This window comes from Cryptomeria japonica, unplaced genomic scaffold, assembly GCF_030272615.1.
Source record: "Cryptomeria japonica unplaced genomic scaffold, Sugi_1.0 HiC_scaffold_98, whole genome shotgun sequence".
NCBI lineage: Eukaryota > Viridiplantae > Streptophyta > Pinopsida > Cupressales > Cupressaceae > Cryptomeria > Cryptomeria japonica.
The window spans coordinates 202,501-224,398 of NW_026728920.1; the positions used below are offsets into that span (position 1 = coordinate 202,501).

The following is a 21,898-nucleotide window of genomic DNA, read 5'->3' on the forward strand; positions in this document are numbered from 1 at the left end:
GTAAGAAACATCACCGTGCACCTTGGCCAACGTGCGCGACTCGACCGAGCGCGCACTGGCCGAGGTGCACACCGATTTCACCTGGGTGCGCGCGCAGCACCTCGGGCGCACCGGGGTGCGCGCACAACGCCCGGGTTGCACCGTGGCCTGTGTGCTCGGGGCGCCTCGGGTGCGCGCTCGGTGTCGCCCCCCGCGCGCGCGGTAGTGCGGGCAGCGCACCCCGGCCCGGCCCGGCCCCGACGAGAACGCAAACGGGCAAAAGGTTTATTCAAATAGCATTGCGACGCCCGGCGAAAAACTAAAAAAGGGTGCAACACCGGGACTTCCCGGGAGGTCACCCATCCCAGTACTACTCCGGCCCAAGCGCGCTTAACTGCGGAGTTCTGATGGGATCCGGTGCACTAACGCTGGTATGATCGCACCCGTTATGAGCTTGTCGCAGTGTGTACTTAGCAAACCGCGACCCACGTGCGAATCCACCCCGGCCACCCACCCCCGTCGAGGTGCACACCCTCCCTCGCGAAGTGCGCCCCGTTCGCCAAGTGTGAGCCCTGCCCGGGTGCGCGCACCTTGCTAGGGCGTCGGGTGTGCACCCGGCCCGGCCTACGTGCGTGCACCTGGACGGGGCGTCGTGTGCGTGCAGTGTCCCGTCTGCAACGCGGTGCCCACACACCACCTCGGGCGCAACGACCTGCGCTCACATGTGGGCCGAGTGCACCTTGGTGCATGTTCGGGGCGCCTCGGGTGCACGCTCGATCTTGCCCCGGTGCACCAAGGCGCTCGGTTTGCCCCGGGTGCGCACTTGGTGCAAGGTGGGCACCCAAAATAGGGATCAAGCACCAAAACACAAGTTTCGGGATGCAAAATGGGACCCAAGGACCACAAATGCGTTCCAAGACCCATGATGGGTCCACGAGAACAAAAATGTGTTCCGAGACTTAATAAACAAATATTGGGTTTTAGGAGAAGAAACATGCTCTGATGCCCAAAACGAGAATCGACCCCGAAAAGGCCACAGGCCAAAAGTGGGATGCGAGACAAAAAAAAATGGGACCCGAGGACCAAAATTGGGTTCCCAGGTCGAAGACAGGGCAACCGGACAAGAAACGACCTCTAAGGCTCGAAATGAGTCCCGACGACTAAAACTTGACAAGAAGCACCCATCAGGCACCCAACTCGACACCCATGGGATGCCGACCCACCCGGGCTTCCACCTAGCACACCTTGGCACCCACCCACCCTCGCACCCAACCTCGCACCCAACTTAGCACCTTTGAACCCACATTGGCACTCACCCTGACCCTGGCACCTTGGAACCCACATTGGCACTCACCTTGACCCTGGCACCCACCTTTGCACTCACCTTGGGACCCACCCTGGCTCCCACCTCGGCACCCACCCAGACACCCACCTTGGTTCCTTGGCACCCACCTTGGATCCTTGGCACCCACCCCGACACCCACCTTGGCACGCAACTTGGCTACTTGCCACCCACCTTGGCTCCTTGACGCCCACCCCGACAACCACCCCGTGACCTACCCTGGCTAGGGTTGGTGCACACCCACCCTGGTGCCCACCTTGGCACCCACCCCATGACCCACCTTGGCACGCACCTTAGTACCCACCCCGTTACCCACCCTAGGACCCACCCCGTGACCCACCTTGGCCAGGGTGGGTGCCTTGGTGCGCACAACTTGCCTGGGCTGCACACCAGGGCGGGCTCAAGATGGCACCCGCGTTCCGTTTTTTTCACTATCTTTCAAAACGGAAATTTTAAAATCTCGTTTTTTTTTTTTTTTTGCCTTTTCTGGAAATTAGTGAAGGCAGCGCATCAAAGGTGCGCAATGCTGGTGCGAACCCGGGAGCGCTCCGATGTGTGCTCCAAGGTGCGGCGTGCACGAAGTCCGAGCCCGGCTTGCCCCGGGTGCGCACCTCGCGTGCACCTTCGCCGGGGTGAGCACCTTGGCTGGGTTGCGCGCCCTGGTGCGCACCAAGGAGCGCTCTGAAGTGTGCTCCAAGGTGCGGCGTGCACGAAGTCGGAGCTCGGTTTGCCCCGGGTGTGCACCTCGGGTGCGCACCTCGCGTGCACCTTCGCTGCGGTGGGCACCTTGGCTGGGTTGCGCGCCTTGGTGGGCACCATGCAGTGCACGAAGTCGGAGCCCGGTTTGCCCCGGGCGCGCACCTCCGCCAGGGTGGGCACCTTGGTGCGCACAACTTGCCTGGGCTGCGCACCAGGAAGGGCTCAAGATGGCACCCGCGTTCCGTTTTTTTCACTATCTTTCAGAACGGAAATTTTAAAATATCGTTTTTTTTTGCCTTTTCTGGAAATTAGTGAAGGCAGCGCATCAAAGGTGCGCAACGCTGGTGCGAACCTGGGAGCGCTCCGATGTGTGCTCCAAGGTGCGGCGTGCACGAAGTCGGAGCCCGGTTTGCCCCGGGTGCGCCCTGGTGGGCACCATGGTGCGCACCAAGGAGCGCTCCGAAGTGTGCTCCAAGGTGCGGCCTGCACGAAGTCGGAGCCCGGTTTGCCCCGGGCGTGCACCGCGGGTGGGCACCTTGGTGCGCATGCCTTGCCTGGGCTGCGCACCAGGGCGGGCTCAAGATGGCACCCGCGTTCCGTTTTTTTCACTATCTTTCAAAACGGAAATTTTAAAATCTCATTTTTTTTTGCCTTTTCTGGAAATTAGTGAAGGCAGCGCATCAAAGGTGCGCACCTCGCTGCCCACCACGGTGCGCAACGCCGGTGGGCACCCGGGAGTGCTTCGAAGTGTGCTCCAAGGTGCTGCGTGCACGTTGTCGGAGCCCGGTTTGCCCCGGGTGCGCACCTCGCGTGCACCTTCGTCGGGGTGGGCACCTTGGCTGGGTTTGCCCCGGCTGCGCTCCGAAGCGGGGTTATTGGAGCGCCGCCTCTTTTTTTGTCGGAGCGTTTGGTGGGGTTTCTCGCATTGGCTCTTCCCAGGCCCGGTTGCCACCCTGGCGCGCACGAAGTCGGAAGTAGGGTTAATTGCCCGGGTGCGCACCTTTGCCAGGGTGGGCACCTTACCTGGGCTGTGCACCAGGGCGGGCTCAAGATGGCACCCGCGTTCCGTTTTTTTCACTATCTTTCAAAACGGAAATTTTAAAATCTCCTCTTTTTTTTGCCTTTTCTGGAAATTAGTGAAGGCAGCGCATCAAAGGTGCGCACCTCGCTGCCCACCTTGGTGTGCTCTGAGGTGCGCACCCGGGAGCGCTACGAAGTGTGCTCCAAGGTGCGGCGTGCACGTTGTCGGAGCCCGGTTTGCCCCGGGTGCGCACCTCGCCTGCACCTTGGCCGGGGTGGGCACCCTGGCTGGGTTTGCCCAGGGTGCGCTCCGAAGCGGGGTTACTGGAGCGCCCCCTCTTTTTTTGTCAGAGCGTTTGGTGGGGTTTCTCGCATTGGCTCTTCCCAGGCCCGGTTGTTGGGTGCGCTCCCACCCTGGCGCGCGCGAAGTTGGAAGTTGGGTTAATTGCCCGGGCGCGCACCTTCGCCAGGGTGGGCACCTTGGTGCGCACACCTTGGCTGGGCTGCGCACCAGGGCGGGCTCAAGATGGCACCAGCATTCCCTTTTTCTCACTATCTTTCAAAACGGAAATTTTAAAATCTCGTTTTTTTTTGCCTTTTATGGAAATTAGTGAAGGCATCGCATCAAAGGTGCGCACCTCGCTGCCCACCTTGGTGTGCTCCGAGGTGCCCACCACGGTGCGCTCCGAGGTGCCCACCACGGTGCGCAACGCCGGTGCGAACCCGGGAGCGCCCCGATGTGTGCTCCAAGGTGCGGCGTGCACGAAGCCGGACCCCGGTTTGCCCCGGGTGCGCACCTCGCGTGCACCTTGGTGCGCACACCTTGGCTGGGTTGCGCGGCCTGGTGGGCACCATGGTGCGCACCAAGGAGCGCTCCAAAGTGTGCTCCAAGGTGCGGCGTGCACGAAGTCCTAGCCCGGTTTGCCCCGGGTGCGCACCTTCGCCGCGGTGGGCACCATGGCGTGCACGAAGTCGGAGCCCGGTTTGCCCCGGGTGCGCACCTCGCGTGCACCTTCGCCGGGGTGGGCACCTCGGTTGGGTTGCGCGCCCTGGTGCGCACCAAGGAGCGCTCCGAAGTGTGCTCCAAGGTGCGGCGTGCACGAAGTCGGAGCCCGGTTTGCCCCGGGTGCGCACCTTCGCCGCGGTGGGCACCCTGGTGCGCACCATGGCGTGCACGAAGTCGGAGCCCGGTTTGCCCCGGGTGCGCACCTCGCGTGCACCTTCGGCGGGGTTGCGCGCCCTGGTGCGCACCAAGGAGCGCTCCGAAGTGTGCTCCAAGGTGCGGCGTGCACGAAGTCGGAGCCCGGTTTGCCCCGGGTGCGCACCTCGCGTGCACCTTCGGCGGGGTTGCGCGCCCTGGTGGGCACCATGGTGCGCACCAAGGAGCGCTCCGAAGTGTGCTCCAAGGTGCGGCGTGCACGAAGTCGGAGCCCGGTTTGCCCCGGGTGCGCACCTCGCGTGCACCTTCGCCGCGGTGGGCACCATGGCGTGCACGAAGTCGGAGCCCGGTTTGCCCCGGGTGCGCACCTCGCGTGCACCTTCGCCGGGGTGGGCACCTCGGCTGGGTTGCGCGCCCTGGTGCGCACCAAGGAGCGCTCCGAAGTGTGCTCCAAGGTGCGGCGTGCACGAAGTCGGAGCCCGGTTTGCCCCGGGTGCGCACCTCGCGTGCACCTTCGCCGCGGTGGGCACCATGGCGTGCACGAAGTCGGAGCCCGGTTTGCCCCGGGTGCGCACCCCGCGTGCACCTTCGCCGGGGTGGGCACCTCGGCTGGGTTGCGCGCCCTGGTGCGCACCAAGGAGCGCTCCGAAGTGTGCTCCAAGGTGCGGCGTGCACGAAGTCGGAGCCCGGTTTGCCCCGGGTGCGCACCTCGCGTGCACCTTCGCCGCGGTGGGCACCTTGGCTGGGTTGGGCACCATTGAGCGCTCCGAAGTGTGCTCCAAGGTGCGCACCATGGCCCTCCAAGGTGCGCAGCATGGCGTGCACGAAGTCGGAGCCCGGTTTGCCCCGGGTGCGCACCTCGCGTGCACCTTCGCCAGGGTGGGCACCTCGGTGCGCACACCTTCTCAATGTTTTCTTGCCTTTTCTGGAAATTGGTGAAGGCAGCGCATCAAAGGTGCGCACCTCGGTGTGCTCCGAGGTGCGAACCCGAGAGCGCTCCGAGGTGCCCACGAAGTCGAAAGTCGGGTTAATTGCATTGTTTTCCCCGGGTGCGCTCCGAGGTGCGCAACATCGGTGCGCACCAAGGAGGGCTCCGAAGTGTGCTCCAAGGTGCGCACGATTCGGAGCTCGGTTTGCCCGGGGTGCGCACACCTTGGCTGGGTTGCGCACCCTTTGTGCGCTCCAAGGTGCGCACGAAGTCGGAGCTCGGTTTGCCCCGGGTGCGCACCTTCGCCAGGGTGCGCACCTTGATGCGCACGCCTTGGCTGGGCTGCGCACCTTGGTGGGCGCCATGGTGCGCACCTTTCGTGCGCTCCAAGGTGCGCACGAAGTCGGAGCTCGGTTTGCCCCGGGTGCGCACCTTGGTGGGCGCCATGGTGCACTCCGAGGTGCCCAAGATTGGTGCGCACCAAGGAGCGCTCCGAAGTGCGCTCCAAGGTGCGCAGGTGCGCGCGAAGTCGAAAGTTGGGTTAATTGTCCGGTTTGCCTCGGGTGCGCACCTTGCGTGCACCTTCGCCAGGGTGGGCGCCTTGGTGCGCACACCTTGGCTGGGCTGCGCACCCGGGCGCGCACACCTTGGCACCCGCGTTTCCTTCATTTTAAATTTTTTTTTTTTACAATCTCTCAAGTGGGAAATTCTATAATCTCAACTTTTTTTGCCTTTTCAGGAAACTTTTGAATGGAGCGCATCATTGGTGCGCTCCGAAGTGTGCTCCAAGGTGCGCACCTCTGGTGTGCTCCAAAGCTCTCTCCAGCTGCGTGCACCTGCCCCGGCCGCGCACCCGGCCCCGCCCAGCTTCGCTCACCTGTCCCGGGCGTCTGGTGCGGAACCTTAGAGTAAGAAACATCACCGTGCACCTTGGCCAACGTGCGCGACTCGACCGAGCGCGCACTGGCCGAGGTGCACACCGATTTCACCTGGGTGCGCGCGCAGCACCTCGGGCGCACCGGGGTGCGCGCACAACGCCCGGGTTGCACCGTGGCCTGTGTGCTCGGGGCGCCTCGGGTGCGCGCTCGGTGTCGCCCCCCGCGCGCGCGGTAGTGCGGGCAGCGCACCCCGGCCCGGCCCGGCCCCGACGAGAACGCAAACGGGCAAAAGGTTTATTCAAATAGCATTGCGACGCCCGGCGAAAAACTAAGAAAGGGTGCAACACCGGGACTTCCCGGGAGGTCACCCATCCCAGTACTACTCCGGCCCAAGCGCGCTTAACTGCGGAGTTCTGATGGGATCCGGTGCACTAACGCTGGTATGATCGCACCCGTTATGAGCTTGTCGCAGTGTGTACTTAGCAAACCGCGACCCACGTGCGAATCCACCCCGGCCACCCACCCCCGTCGAGGTGCACACCCTCCCTCGCGAAGTGCGCCCCGTTCGCCAAGTGTGAGCCCTGCCCGGGTGCGCGCACCTTGCTAGGGCGTCGGGTGTGCACCCGGCCCGGCCTACGTGCGTGCACCTGGACGGGGCGTCGTGTGCGTGCAGTGTCCCGTCTGCAACGCGGTGCCCACACACCACCTCGGGCGCAACGACCTGCGCTCACATGTGGGCCGAGTGCACCTTGGTGCATGTTCGGGGCGCCTCGGGTGCACGCTCGATCTTGCCCCGGTGCACCAAGGCGCTCGGTTTGCCCCGGGTGCGCACTTGGTGCAAGGTGGGCACCCAAAATAGGGATCAAGCACCAAAACACAAGTTTCGGGATGCAAAATGGGACCCAAGGACCACAAATGCGTTCCAAGACCCATGATGGGTCCACGAGAACAAAAATGTGTTCCGAGACTTAATAAACAAATATTGGGTTTTAGGAGAAGAAACATGCTCTGATGCCCAAAACGAGAATCGACCCCGAAAAGGCCACAGGCCAAAAGTGGGATGCGAGACAAAAAAAAATGGGACCCGAGGACCAAAATTGGGTTCCCAGGTCGAAGACAGGGCAACCGGACAAGAAACGACCTCTAAGGCTCGAAATGAGTCCCGACGACTAAAACTTGACAAGAAGCACCCATCAGGCACCCAACTCGACACCCATGGGATGCCGACCCACCCGGGCTTCCACCTAGCACACCTTGGCACCCACCCACCCTCGCACCCAACCTCGCACCCAACTTAGCACCTTTGAACCCACATTGGCACTCACCCTGACCCTGGCACCTTGGAACCCACATTGGCACTCACCTTGACCCTGGCACCCACCTTTGCACTCACCTTGGGACCCACCCTGGCTCCCACCTCGGCACCCACCCAGACACCCACCTTGGTTCCTTGGCACCCACCTTGGATCCTTGGCACCCACCCCGACACCCACCTTGGCACGCAACTTGGCTACTTGCCACCCACCTTGGCTCCTTGACGCCCACCCCGACAACCACCCCGTGACCTACCCTGGCTAGGGTTGGTGCACACCCACCCTGGTGCCCACCTTGGCACCCACCCCATGACCCACCTTGGCACGCACCTTAGTACCCACCCCGTTACCCACCCTAGGACCCACCCCGTGACCCACCTTGGCCAGGGTGGGTGCCTTGGTGCGCACAACTTGCCTGGGCTGCACACCAGGGCGGGCTCAAGATGGCACCCGCGTTCCGTTTTTTTCACTATCTTTCAAAACGGAAATTTTAAAATCTCGTTTTTTTTTTTTTTTTGCCTTTTCTGGAAATTAGTGAAGGCAGCGCATCAAAGGTGCGCAATGCTGGTGCGAACCCGGGAGCGCTCCGATGTGTGCTCCAAGGTGCGGCGTGCACGAAGTCCGAGCCCGGCTTGCCCCGGGTGCGCACCTCGCGTGCACCTTCGCCGGGGTGAGCACCTTGGCTGGGTTGCGCGCCCTGGTGCGCACCAAGGAGCGCTCTGAAGTGTGCTCCAAGGTGCGGCGTGCACGAAGTCGGAGCTCGGTTTGCCCCGGGTGTGCACCTCGGGTGCGCACCTCGCGTGCACCTTCGCTGCGGTGGGCACCTTGGCTGGGTTGCGCGCCTTGGTGGGCACCATGCAGTGCACGAAGTCGGAGCCCGGTTTGCCCCGGGCGCGCACCTCCGCCAGGGTGGGCACCTTGGTGCGCACAACTTGCCTGGGCTGCGCACCAGGAAGGGCTCAAGATGGCACCCGCGTTCCGTTTTTTTCACTATCTTTCAGAACGGAAATTTTAAAATATCGTTTTTTTTTGCCTTTTCTGGAAATTAGTGAAGGCAGCGCATCAAAGGTGCGCAACGCTGGTGCGAACCTGGGAGCGCTCCGATGTGTGCTCCAAGGTGCGGCGTGCACGAAGTCGGAGCCCGGTTTGCCCCGGGTGCGCCCTGGTGGGCACCATGGTGCGCACCAAGGAGCGCTCCGAAGTGTGCTCCAAGGTGCGGCCTGCACGAAGTCGGAGCCCGGTTTGCCCCGGGCGTGCACCGCGGGTGGGCACCTTGGTGCTCATGCCTTGCCTGGGCTGCGCACCAGGGCGGGCTCAAGATGGCACCCGCGTTCCGTTTTTTTCACTATCTTTCAAAACGGAAATTTTAAAATCTCATTTTTTTTTGCCTTTTCTGGAAATTAGTGAAGGCAGCGCATCAAAGGTGCGCACCTCGCTGCCCACCACGGTGCGCAACGCCGGTGGGCACCCGGGAGTGCTTCGAAGTGTGCTCCAAGGTGCTGCGTGCACGTTGTCGGAGCCCGGTTTGCCCCGGGTGCGCACCTCGCGTGCACCTTCGTCGGGGTGGGCACCTTGGCTGGGTTTGCCCCGGCTGCGCTCCGAAGCGGGGTTATTGGAGCGCCGCCTCTTTTTTTGTCGGAGCGTTTGGTGGGGTTTCTCGCATTGGCTCTTCCCAGGCCCGGTTGCCACCCTGGCGCGCACGAAGTCGGAAGTAGGGTTAATTGCCCGGGTGCGCACCTTTGCCAGGGTGGGCACCTTACCTGGGCTGTGCACCAGGGCGGGCTCAAGATGGCACCCGCGTTCCGTTTTTTTCACTATCTTTCAAAACGGAAATTTTAAAATCTCCTCTTTTTTTTGCCTTTTCTGGAAATTAGTGAAGGCAGCGCATCAAAGGTGCGCACCTCGCTGCCCACCTTGGTGTGCTCTGAGGTGCGCACCCGGGAGCGCTACGAAGTGTGCTCCAAGGTGCGGCGTGCACGTTGTCGGAGCCCGGTTTGCCCCGGGTGCGCACCTCGCCTGCACCTTGGCCGGGGTGGGCACCCTGGCTGGGTTTGCCCAGGGTGCGCTCCGAAGCGGGGTTACTGGAGCGCCCCCTCTTTTTTTGTCAGAGCGTTTGGTGGGGTTTCTCGCATTGGCTCTTCCCAGGCCCGGTTGTTGGGTGCGCTCCCACCCTGGCGCGCGCGAAGTTGGAAGTTGGGTTAATTGCCCGGGCGCGCACCTTCGCCAGGGTGGGCACCTTGGTGCGCACACCTTGGCTGGGCTGCGCACCAGGGCGGGCTCAAGATGGCACCAGCATTCCCTTTTTCTCACTATCTTTCAAAACGGAAATTTTAAAATCTCGTTTTTTTTTGCCTTTTATGGAAATTAGTGAAGGCATCGCATCAAAGGTGCGCACCTCGCTGCCCACCTTGGTGTGCTCCGAGGTGCCCACCACGGTGCGCTCCGAGGTGCCCACCACGGTGCGCAACGCCGGTGCGAACCCGGGAGCGCCCCGATGTGTGCTCCAAGGTGCGGCGTGCACGAAGCCGGACCCCGGTTTGCCCCGGGTGCGCACCTCGCGTGCACCTTGGTGCGCACACCTTGGCTGGGTTGCGCGGCCTGGTGGGCACCATGGTGCGCACCAAGGAGCGCTCCGAAGTGTGCTCCAAGGTGCGGCGTGCACGAAGTCCTAGCCCGGTTTGCCCCGGGTGCGCACCTTCGCCGCGGTGGGCACCATGGCGTGCACGAAGTCGGAGCCCGGTTTGCCCCGGGTGCGCACCTCGCGTGCACCTTCGCCGGGGTGGGCACCTCGGCTGGGTTGCGCGCCCTGGTGCGCACCAAGGAGCGCTCCGAAGTGTGCTCCAAGGTGCGGCGTGCACGAAGTCGGAGCCCGGTTTGCCCCGGGTGCGCACCTTCGCCGCGGTGGGCACCCTGGTGCGCACCATGGCGTGCACGAAGTCGGAGCCCGGTTTGCCCCGGGTGCGCACCTCGCGTGCACCTTCGGCGGGGTTGCGCGCCCTGGTGCGCACCAAGGAGCGCTCCGAAGTGTGCTCCAAGGTGCGGCGTGCACGAAGTCGGAGCCCGGTTTGCCCCGGGTGCGCACCTCGCGTGCACCTTCGGCGGGGTTGCGCGCCCTGGTGGGCACCATGGTGCGCACCAAGGAGCGCTCCGAAGTGTGCTCCAAGGTGCGGCGTGCACGAAGTCGGAGCCCGGTTTGCCCCGGGTGCGCACCTCGCGTGCACCTTCGCCGCGGTGGGCACCATGGCGTGCACGAAGTCGGAGCCCGGTTTGCCCCGGGTGCGCACCTCGCGTGCACCTTCGCCGGGGTGGGCACCTCGGCTGGGTTGCGCGCCCTGGTGCGCACCAAGGAGCGCTCCGAAGTGTGCTCCAAGGTGCGGCGTGCACGAAGTCGGAGCCCGGTTTGCCCCGGGTGCGCACCTCGCGTGCACCTTCGCCGCGGTGGGCACCATGGCGTGCACGAAGTCGGAGCCCGGTTTGCCCCGGGTGCGCACCCCGCGTGCACCTTCGCCGGGGTGGGCACCTCGGCTGGGTTGCGCGCCCTGGTGCGCACCAAGGAGCGCTCCGAAGTGTGCTCCAAGGTGCGGCGTGCACGAAGTCGGAGCCCGGTTTGCCCCGGGTGCGCACCTCGCGTGCACCTTCGCCGCGGTGGGCACCTTGGCTGGGTTGGGCACCATTGAGCGCTCCGAAGTGTGCTCCAAGGTGCGCACCATGGCCCTCCAAGGTGCGCAGCATGGCGTGCACGAAGTCGGAGCCCGGTTTGCCCCGGGTGCGCACCTCGCGTGCACCTTCGCCAGGGTGGGCACCTCGGTGCGCACACCTTCTCAATGTTTTCTTGCCTTTTCTGGAAATTGGTGAAGGCAGCGCATCAAAGGTGCGCACCTCGGTGTGCTCCGAGGTGCGAACCCGAGAGCGCTCCGAGGTGCCCACGAAGTCGAAAGTCGGGTTAATTGCATTGTTTTCCCCGGGTGCGCTCCGAGGTGCGCAACATCGGTGCGCACCAAGGAGGGCTCCGAAGTGTGCTCCAAGGTGCGCACGATTCGGAGCTCGGTTTGCCCGGGGTGCGCACACCTTGGCTGGGTTGCGCACCCTTTGTGCGCTCCAAGGTGCGCACGAAGTCGGAGCTCGGTTTGCCCCGGGTGCGCACCTTCGCCAGGGTGCGCACCTTGATGCGCACGCCTTGGCTGGGCTGCGCACCTTGGTGGGCGCCATGGTGCGCACCTTTCGTGCGCTCCAAGGTGCGCACGAAGTCGGAGCTCGGTTTGCCCCGGGTGCGCACCTTGGTGGGCGCCATGGTGCACTCCGAGGTGCCCAAGATTGGTGCGCACCAAGGAGCGCTCCGAAGTGCGCTCCAAGGTGCGCAGGTGCGCGCGAAGTCGAAAGTTGGGTTAATTGTCCGGTTTGCCTCGGGTGCGCACCTTGCGTGCACCTTCGCCAGGGTGGGCGCCTTGGTGCGCACACCTTGGCTGGGCTGCGCACCCGGGCGCGCACACCTTGGCACCCGCGTTTCCTTCATTTTAAATTTTTTTTTTTTACAATCTCTCAAGTGGGAAATTCTATAATCTCAACTTTTTTTGCCTTTTCAGGAAACTTTTGAATGGAGCGCATCATTGGTGCGCTCCGAAGTGTGCTCCAAGGTGCGCACCTCTGGTGTGCTCCAAAGCTCTCTCCAGCTGCGTGCACCTGCCCCGGCCGCGCACCCGGCCCCGCCCAGCTTCGCTCACCTGTCCCGGGCGTCTGGTGCGGAACCTTAGAGTAAGAAACATCACCGTGCACCTTGGCCAACGTGCGCGACTCGACCGAGCGCGCACTGGCCGAGGTGCACACCGATTTCACCTGGGTGCGCGCGCAGCACCTCGGGCGCACCGGGGTGCGCGCACAACGCCCGGGTTGCACCGTGGCCTGTGTGCTCGGGGCGCCTCGGGTGCGCGCTCGGTGTCGCCCCCGCGCGCGCGGTAGTGCGGGCAGCGCACCCCGGCCCGGCCCGGCCCCGACGAGAACGCAAACGGGCAAAAGGTTTATTCAAATAGCATTGCGACGCCCGGCGAAAAACTAAAAAAGGGTGCAACACCGGGACTTCCCGGGAGGTCACCCATCCCAGTACTACTCCGGCCCAAGCGCGCTTAACTGCGGAGTTCTGATGGGATCCGGTGCACTAACGCTGGTATGATCGCACCCGTTATGAGCTTGTCGCAGTGTGTACTTAGCAAACCGCGACCCACGTGCGAATCCACCCCGGCCACCCACCCCCGTCGAGGTGCACACCCTCCCTCGCGAAGTGCGCCCCGTTCGCCAAGTGTGAGCCCTGCCCGGGTGCGCGCACCTTGCTAGGGCGTCGGGTGTGCACCCGGCCCGGCCTACGTGCGTGCACCTGGACGGGGCGTCGTGTGCGTGCAGTGTCCCGTCTGCAACGCGGTGCCCACACACCACCTCGGGCGCAACGACCTGCGCTCACATGTGGGCCGAGTGCACCTTGGTGCATGTTCGGGGCGCCTCGGGTGCACGCTCGATCTTGCCCCGGTGCACCAAGGCGCTCGGTTTGCCCCGGGTGCGCACTTGGTGCAAGGTGGGCACCCAAAATAGGGATCAAGCACCAAAACACAAGTTTCGGGATGCAAAATGGGACCCAAGGACCACAAATGCGTTCCAAGACCCATGATGGGTCCACGAGAACAAAAATGTGTTCCGAGACTTAATAAACAAATATTGGGTTTTAGGAGAAGAAACATGCTCTGATGCCCAAAACGAGAATCGACCCCGAAAAGGCCACAGGCCAAAAGTGGGATGCGAGACAAAAAAAAATGGGACCCGAGGACCAAAATTGGGTTCCCAGGTCGAAGACAGGGCAACCGGACAAGAAACGACCTCTAAGGCTCGAAATGAGTCCCGACGACTAAAACTTGACAAGAAGCACCCATCAGGCACCCAACTCGACACCCATGGGATGCCGACCCACCCGGGCTTCCACCTAGCACACCTTGGCACCCACCCACCCTCGCACCCAACCTCGCACCCAACTTAGCACCTTTGAACCCACATTGGCACTCACCCTGACCCTGGCACCTTGGAACCCACATTGGCACTCACCTTGACCCTGGCACCCACCTTTGCACTCACCTTGGGACCCACCCTGGCTCCCACCTCGGCACCCACCCAGACACCCACCTTGGTTCCTTGGCACCCACCTTGGATCCTTGGCACCCACCCCGACACCCACCTTGGCACGCAACTTGGCTACTTGCCACCCACCTTGGCTCCTTGACGCCCACCCCGACAACCACCCCGTGACCTACCCTGGCTAGGGTTGGTGCACACCCACCCTGGTGCCCACCTTGGCACCCACCCCATGACCCACCTTGGCACGCACCTTAGTACCCACCCCGTTACCCACCCTAGGACCCACCCCGTGACCCACCTTGGCCAGGGTGGGTGCCTTGGTGCGCACAACTTGCCTGGGCTGCACACCAGGGCGGGCTCAAGATGGCACCCGCGTTCCGTTTTTTTCACTATCTTTCAAAACGGAAATTTTAAAATCTCGTTTTTTTTTTTTTTTTGCCTTTTCTGGAAATTAGTGAAGGCAGCGCATCAAAGGTGCGCAATGCTGGTGCGAACCCGGGAGCGCTCCGATGTGTGCTCCAAGGTGCGGCGTGCACGAAGTCCGAGCCCGGCTTGCCCCGGGTGCGCACCTCGCGTGCACCTTCGCCGGGGTGAGCACCTTGGCTGGGTTGCGCGCCCTGGTGCGCACCAAGGAGCGCTCTGAAGTGTGCTCCAAGGTGCGGCGTGCACGAAGTCGGAGCTCGGTTTGCCCCGGGTGTGCACCTCGGGTGCGCACCTCGCGTGCACCTTCGCTGCGGTGGGCACCTTGGCTGGGTTGCGCGCCTTGGTGGGCACCATGCAGTGCACGAAGTCGGAGCCCGGTTTGCCCCGGGCGCGCACCTCCGCCAGGGTGGGCACCTTGGTGCGCACAACTTGCCTGGGCTGCGCACCAGGAAGGGCTCAAGATGGCACCCGCGTTCCGTTTTTTTCACTATCTTTCAGAACGGAAATTTTAAAATATCGTTTTTTTTTGCCTTTTCTGGAAATTAGTGAAGGCAGCGCATCAAAGGTGCGCAACGCTGGTGCGAACCTGGGAGCGCTCCGATGTGTGCTCCAAGGTGCGGCGTGCACGAAGTCGGAGCCCGGTTTGCCCCGGGTGCGCCCTGGTGGGCACCATGGTGCGCACCAAGGAGCGCTCCGAAGTGTGCTCCAAGGTGCGGCCTGCACGAAGTCGGAGCCCGGTTTGCCCCGGGCGTGCACCGCGGGTGGGCACCTTGGTGCGCATGCCTTGCCTGGGCTGCGCACCAGGGCGGGCTCAAGATGGCACCCGCGTTCCGTTTTTTTCACTATCTTTCAAAACGGAAATTTTAAAATCTCATTTTTTTTTGCCTTTTCTGGAAATTAGTGAAGGCAGCGCATCAAAGGTGCGCACCTCGCTGCCCACCACGGTGCGCAACGCCGGTGGGCACCCGGGAGTGCTTCGAAGTGTGCTCCAAGGTGCTGCGTGCACGTTGTCGGAGCCCGGTTTGCCCCGGGTGCGCACCTCGCGTGCACCTTCGTCGGGGTGGGCACCTTGGCTGGGTTTGCCCCGGCTGCGCTCCGAAGCGGGGTTATTGGAGCGCCGCCTCTTTTTTTGTCGGAGCGTTTGGTGGGGTTTCTCGCATTGGCTCTTCCCAGGCCCGGTTGCCACCCTGGCGCGCACGAAGTCGGAAGTAGGGTTAATTGCCCGGGTGCGCACCTTTGCCAGGGTGGGCACCTTACCTGGGCTGTGCACCAGGGCGGGCTCAAGATGGCACCCGCGTTCCGTTTTTTTCACTATCTTTCAAAACGGAAATTTTAAAATCTCCTCTTTTTTTTGCCTTTTCTGGAAATTAGTGAAGGCAGCGCATCAAAGGTGCGCACCTCGCTGCCCACCTTGGTGTGCTCTGAGGTGCGCACCCGGGAGCGCTACGAAGTGTGCTCCAAGGTGCGGCGTGCACGTTGTCGGAGCCCGGTTTGCCCCGGGTGCGCACCTCGCCTGCACCTTGGCCGGGGTGGGCACCCTGGCTGGGTTTGCCCAGGGTGCGCTCCGAAGCGGGGTTACTGGAGCGCCCCCTCTTTTTTTGTCAGAGCGTTTGGTGGGGTTTCTCGCATTGGCTCTTCCCAGGCCCGGTTGTTGGGTGCGCTCCCACCCTGGCGCGCGCGAAGTTGGAAGTTGGGTTAATTGCCCGGGCGCGCACCTTCGCCAGGGTGGGCACCTTGGTGCGCACACCTTGGCTGGGCTGCGCACCAGGGCGGGCTCAAGATGGCACCAGCATTCCCTTTTTCTCACTATCTTTCAAAACGGAAATTTTAAAATCTCGTTTTTTTTTGCCTTTTATGGAAATTAGTGAAGGCATCGCATCAAAGGTGCGCACCTCGCTGCCCACCTTGGTGTGCTCCGAGGTGCCCACCACGGTGCGCTCCGAGGTGCCCACCACGGTGCGCAACGCCGGTGCGAACCCGGGAGCGCCCCGATGTGTGCTCCAAGGTGCGGCGTGCACGAAGCCGGACCCCGGTTTGCCCCGGGTGCGCACCTCGCGTGCACCTTGGTGCGCACACCTTGGCTGGGTTGCGCGGCCTGGTGGGCACCATGGTGCGCACCAAGGAGCGCTCCGAAGTGTGCTCCAAGGTGCGGCGTGCACGAAGTCCTAGCCCGGTTTGCCCCGGGTGCGCACCTTCGCCGCGGTGGGCACCATGGCGTGCACGAAGTCGGAGCCCGGTTTGCCCCGGGTGCGCACCTCGCGTGCACCTTCGCCGGGGTGGGCACCTCGGCTGGGTTGCGCGCCCTGGTGCGCACCAAGGAGCGCTCCGAAGTGTGCTCCAAGGTGCGGCGTGCACGAAGTCGGAGCCCGGTTTGCCCCGGGTGCGCACCTTCGCCGCGGTGGGCACCCTGGTGCGCACCATGGCGTGCACGAAGTCGGAGCCCGGTTTGCCCCGGGTGCGCACCTCGCGTGCACCTTCGGCGGGGTTGCGCGCCCTGGTGCGCACCAAGGAGCGCTCCGAAGTGTGCTCCAAGGTGCGGCGTGCACGAAGTCGGAGCCCGGTTTGCCCCGGGTGCGCACCTCGCGTGCACCTTCGGCGGGGTTGCGCGCCCTGGTGGGCACCATGGTGCGCACCAAGGAGCGCTCCGAAGTGTGCTCCAAGGTGCGGCGTGCACGAAGTCGGAGCCCGGTTTGCCCCGGGTGCGCACCTCGCGTGCACCTTCGCCGCGGTGGGCACCATGGCGTGCACGAAGTCGGAGCCCGGTTTGCCCCGGGTGCGCACCTCGCGTGCACCTTCGCCGGGGTGGGCACCTCGGCTGGGTTGCGCGCCCTGGTGCGCACCAAGGAGCGCTCCGAAGTGTGCTCCAAGGTGCGGCGTGCACGAAGTCGGAGCCCGGTTTGCCCCGGGTGCGCACCTCGCGTGCACCTTCGCCGCGGTGGGCACCATGGCGTGCACGAAGTCGGAGCCCGGTTTGCCCCGGGTGCGCACCCCGCGTGCACCTTCGCCAGGGTGGGCACCTCGGCTGGGTTGCGCGCCCTGGTGCGCACCAAGGAGCGCTCCGAAGTGTGCTCCAAGGTGCGGCGTGCACGAAGTCGGAGCCCGGTTTGCCCCGGGTGCGCACCTCGCGTGCACCTTCGCCGCGGTGGGCACCTTGGCTGGGTTGGGCACCATTGAGCGCTCCGAAGTGTGCTCCAAGGTGCGCACCATGGCCCTCCAAGGTGCGCAGCATGGCGTGCACGAAGTCGGAGCCCGGTTTGCCCCGGGTGCGCACCTCGCGTGCACCTTCGCCAGGGTGGGCACCTCGGTGCGCACACCTTCTCAATGTTTTCTTGCCTTTTCTGGAAATTGGTGAAGGCAGCGCATCAAAGGTGCGCACCTCGGTGTGCTCCGAGGTGCGAACCCGAGAGCGCTCCGAGGTGCCCACGAAGTCGAAAGTCGGGTTAATTGCATTGTTTTCCCCGGGTGCGCTCCGAGGTGCGCAACATCGGTGCGCACCAAGGAGGGCTCCGAAGTGTGCTCCAAGGTGCGCACGATTCGGAGCTCGGTTTGCCCGGGGTGCGCACACCTTGGCTGGGTTGCGCACCCTTTGTGCGCTCCAAGGTGCGCACGAAGTCGGAGCTCGGTTTGCCCCGGGTGCGCACCTTCGCCAGGGTGCGCACCTTGATGCGCACGCCTTGGCTGGGCTGCGCACCTTGGTGGGCGCCATGGTGCGCACCTTTCGTGCGCTCCAAGGTGCGCACGAAGTCGGAGCTCGGTTTGCCCCGGGTGCGCACCTTGGTGGGCGCCATGGTGCACTCCGAGGTGCCCAAGATTGGTGCGCACCAAGGAGCGCTCCGAAGTGCGCTCCAAGGTGCGCAGGTGCGCGCGAAGTCGAAAGTTGGGTTAATTGTCCGGTTTGCCTCGGGTGCGCACCTTGCGTGCACCTTCGCCAGGGTGGGCGCCTTGGTGCGCACACCTTGGCTGGGCTGCGCACCCGGGCGCGCACACCTTGGCACCCGCGTTTCCTTCATTTTAAATTTTTTTTTTTTACAATCTCTCAAGTGGGAAATTCTATAATCTCAACTTTTTTTGCCTTTTCAGGAAACTTTTGAATGGAGCGCATCATTGGTGCGCTCCGAAGTGTGCTCCAAGGTGCGCACCTCTGGTGTGCTCCAAAGCTCTCTCCAGCTGCGTGCACCTGCCCCGGCCGCGCACCCGGCCCCGCCCAGCTTCGCTCACCTGTCCCGGGCGTCTGGTGCGGAACCTTAGAGTAAGAAACATCACCGTGCACCTTGGCCAACGTGCGCGACTCGACCGAGCGCGCACTGGCCGAGGTGCACACCGATTTCACCTGGGTGCGCGCGCAGCACCTCGGGCGCACCGGGGTGCGCGCACAACGCCCGGGTTGCACCGTGGCCTGTGTGCTCGGGGCGCCTCGGGTGCGCGCTCGGTGTCGCCCCCCGCGCGCGCGGTAGTGCGGGCAGCGCACCCCGGCCCGGCCCGGCCCCGACGAGAACGCAAACGGGCAAAAGGTTTATTCAAATAGCATTGCGACGCCCGGCGAAAAACTAAGAAAGGGTGCAACACCGGGACTTCCCGGGAGGTCACCCATCCCAGTACTACTCCGGCCCAAGCGCGCTTAACTGCGGAGTTCTGATGGGATCCGGTGCACTAACGCTGGTATGATCGCACCCGTTATGAGCTTGTCGCAGTGTGTACTTAGCAAACCGCGACCCACGTGCGAATCCACCCCGGCCACCCACCCCCGTCGAGGTGCACACCCTCCCTCGCGAAGTGCGCCCCGTTCGCCAAGTGTGAGCCCTGCCCGGGTGCGCGCACCTTGCTAGGGCGTCGGGTGTGCACCCGGCCCGGCCTACGTGCGTGCACCTGGACGGGGCGTCGTGTGCGTGCAGTGTCCCGTCTGCAACGCGGTGCCCACACACCACCTCGGGCGCAACGACCTGCGCTCACATGTGGGCCGAGTGCACCTTGGTGCATGTTCGGGGCGCCTCGGGTGCACGCTCGATCTTGCCCCGGTGCACCAAGGCGCTCGGTTTGCCCCGGGTGCGCACTTGGTGCAAGGTGGGCACCCAAAATAGGGATCAAGCACCAAAACACAAGTTTCGGGATGCAAAATGGGACCCAAGGACCACAAATGCGTTCCAAGACCCATGATGGGTCCACGAGAACAAAAATGTGTTCCGAGACTTAATAAACAAATATTGGGTTTTAGGAGAAGAAACATGCTCTGATGCCCAAAACGAGAATCGACCCCGAAAAGGCCACAGGCCAAAAGTGGGATGCGAGACAAAAAAAAATGGGACCCGAGGACCAAAATTGGGTTCCCAGGTCGAAGACAGGGCAACCGGACAAGAAACGACCTCTAAGGCTCGAAATGAGTCCCGACGACTAAAACTTGACAAGAAGCACCCATCAGGCACCCAACTCGACACCCATGGGATGCCGACCCACCCGGGCTTCCACCTAGCACACCTTGGCACCCACCCACCCTCGCACCCAACCTCGCACCCAACTTAGCACCTTTGAACCCACATTGGCACTCACCCTGACCCTGGCACCTTGGAACCCACATTGGCACTCACCTTGACCCTGGCACCCACCTTTGCACTCACCTTGGGACCCACCCTGGCTCCCACCTCGGCACCCACCCAGACACCCACCTTGGTTCCTTGGCACCCACCTTGGATCCTTGGCACCCACCCCGACACCCACCTTGGCACGCAACTTGGCTACTTGCCACCCACCTTGGCTCCTTGACGCCCACCCCGACAACCACCCCGTGACCTACCCTGGCTAGGGTTGGTGCACACCCACCCTGGTGCCCACCTTGGCACCCACCCCATGACCCACCTTGGCACGCACCTTAGTACCCACCCCGTTACCCACCCTAGGACCCACCCCGTGACCCACCTTGGCCAGGGTGGGTGCCTTGGTGCGCACAACTTGCCTGGGCTGCACACCAGGGCGGGCTCAAGATGGCACCCGCGTTCCGTTTTTTTCACTATCTTTCAAAACGGAAATTTTAAAATCTCGTTTTTTTTTTTTTTTTGCCTTTTCTGGAAATTAGTGAAGGCAGCGCATCAAAGGTGCGCAATGCTGGTGCGAACCCGGGAGCGCTCCGATGTGTGCTCCAAGGTGCGGCGTGCACGAAGTCCGAGCCCGGCTTGCCCCGGGTGCGCACCTCGCGTGCACCTTCGCCGGGGTGAGCACCTTGGCTGGGTTGCGCGCCCTGGTGCGCACCAAGGAGCGCTCTGAAGTGTGCTCCAAGGTGCGGCGTGCACGAAGTCGGAGCTCGGTTTGCCCCGGGTGTGCACCTCGGGTGCGCACCTCGCGTGCACCTTCGCTGCGGTGGGCACCTTGGCTGGGTTGCGCGCCTTGGTGGGCACCATGCAGTGCACGAAGTCGGAGCCCGGTTTGCCCCGGGCGCGCACCTCCGCCAGGGTGGGCACCTTGGTGCGCACAACTTGCCTGGGCTGCGCACCAGGAAGGGCTCAAGATGGCACCCGCGTTCCGTTTTTTTCACTATCTTTCAGAACGGAAATTTTAAAATATCGTTTTTTTTTGCCTTTTCTGGAAATTAGTGAAGGCAGCGCATCAAAGGTGCGCAACGCTGGTGCGAACCTGGGAGCGCTCCGATGTGTGCTCCAAGGTGCGGCGTGCACGAAGTCGGAGCCCGGTTTGCCCCGGGTGCGCCCTGGTGGGCACCATGGTGCGCACCAAGGAGCGCTCCGAAGTGTGCTCCAAGGTGCGGCCTGCACGAAGTCGGAGCCCGGTTTGCCCCGGGCGTGCACCGCGGGTGGGCACCTTGGTGCGCATGCCTTGCCTGGGCTGCGCACCAGGGCGGGCTCAAGATGGCACCCGCGTTCCGTTTTTTTCACTATCTTTCAAAACGGAAATTTTAAAATCTCATTTTTTTTTGCCTTTTCTGGAAATTAGTGAAGGCAGCGCATCAAAGGTGCGCACCTCGCTGCCCACCACGGTGCGCAACGCCGGTGGGCACCCGGGAGTGCTTCGAAGTGTGCTCCAAGGTGCTGCGTGCACGTTGTCGGAGCCCGGTTTGCCCCGGGTGCGCACCTCGCGTGCACCTTCGTCGGGGTGGGCACCTTGGCTGGGTTTGCCCCGGCTGCGCTCCGAAGCGGGGTTATTGGAGCGCCGCCTCTTTTTTTGTCGGAGCGTTTGGTGGGGTTTCTCGCATTGGCTCTTCCCAGGCCCGGTTGCCACCCTGGCGCGCACGAAGTCGGAAGTAGGGTTAATTGCCCGGGTGCGCACCTTTGCCAGGGTGGGCACCTTACCTGGGCTGTGCACCAGGGCGGGCTCAAGATGGCACCCGCGTTCCGTTTTTTTCACTATCTTTCAAAACGGAAATTTTAAAATCTCCTCTTTTTTTTGCCTTTTCTGGAAATTAGTGAAGGCAGCGCATCAAAGGTGCGCACCTCGCTGCCCACCTTGGTGTGCTCTGAGGTGCGCACCCGGGAGCGCTACGAAGTGTGCTCCAAGGTGCGGCGTGCACGTTGTCGGAGCCCGGTTTGCCCCGGGTGCGCACCTCGCCTGCACCTTGGCCGGGGTGGGCACCCTGGCTGGGTTTGCCCAGGGTGCGCTCCGAAGCGGGGTTACTGGAGCGCCCCCTCTTTTTTTGTCAGAGCGTTTGGTGGGGTTTCTCGCATTGGCTCTTCCCAGGCCCGGTTGTTGGGTGCGCTCCCACCCTGGCGCGCGCGAAGTTGGAAGTTGGGTTAATTGCCCGGGCGCGCACCTTCGCCAGGGTGGGCACCTTGGTGCGCACACCTTGGCTGGGCTGCGCACCAGGGCGGGCTCAAGATGGCACCAGCATTCCCTTTTTCTCACTATCTTTCAAAACGGAAATTTTAAAATCTCGTTTTTTTTTGCCTTTTATGGAAATTAGTGAAGGCATCGCATCAAAGGTGCGCACCTCGCTGCCCACCTTGGTGTGCTCCGAGGTGCCCACCACGGTGCGCTCCGAGGTGCCCACCACGGTGCGCAACGCCGGTGCGAACCCGGGAGCGCCCCGATGTGTGCTCCAAGGTG

At 63.3% G+C, this 21,898-nt stretch overlaps 4 non-coding genes across 4 annotated transcripts; all 4 read right to left on the reverse strand.

Annotated features, from left to right (window-relative positions):
• Positions 1-305: 305 nt before the first annotated feature.
• Positions 306-424, reverse strand: LOC131864954 (5S ribosomal RNA). The gene has a single exon (XR_009363680.1). It is a non-coding gene; the product is annotated as a 5S ribosomal RNA (ribosomal RNA).
• Positions 425-6,340: 5,916 nt separating this feature from the next.
• Positions 6,341-6,459, reverse strand: LOC131864955 (5S ribosomal RNA). The gene has a single exon (XR_009363681.1). It is a non-coding gene; the product is annotated as a 5S ribosomal RNA (ribosomal RNA).
• A 5,915-nt stretch (positions 6,460-12,374) lies between these two features.
• Positions 12,375-12,493, reverse strand: LOC131864956 (5S ribosomal RNA). The gene has a single exon (XR_009363682.1). It is a non-coding gene; the product is annotated as a 5S ribosomal RNA (ribosomal RNA).
• A 5,916-nt stretch (positions 12,494-18,409) lies between these two features.
• On the reverse strand, positions 18,410-18,528 carry LOC131864957 (5S ribosomal RNA). Its single transcript, XR_009363683.1, has one exon. It is a non-coding gene; the product is annotated as a 5S ribosomal RNA (ribosomal RNA).
• Positions 18,529-21,898: the final 3,370 nt, after the last annotated feature.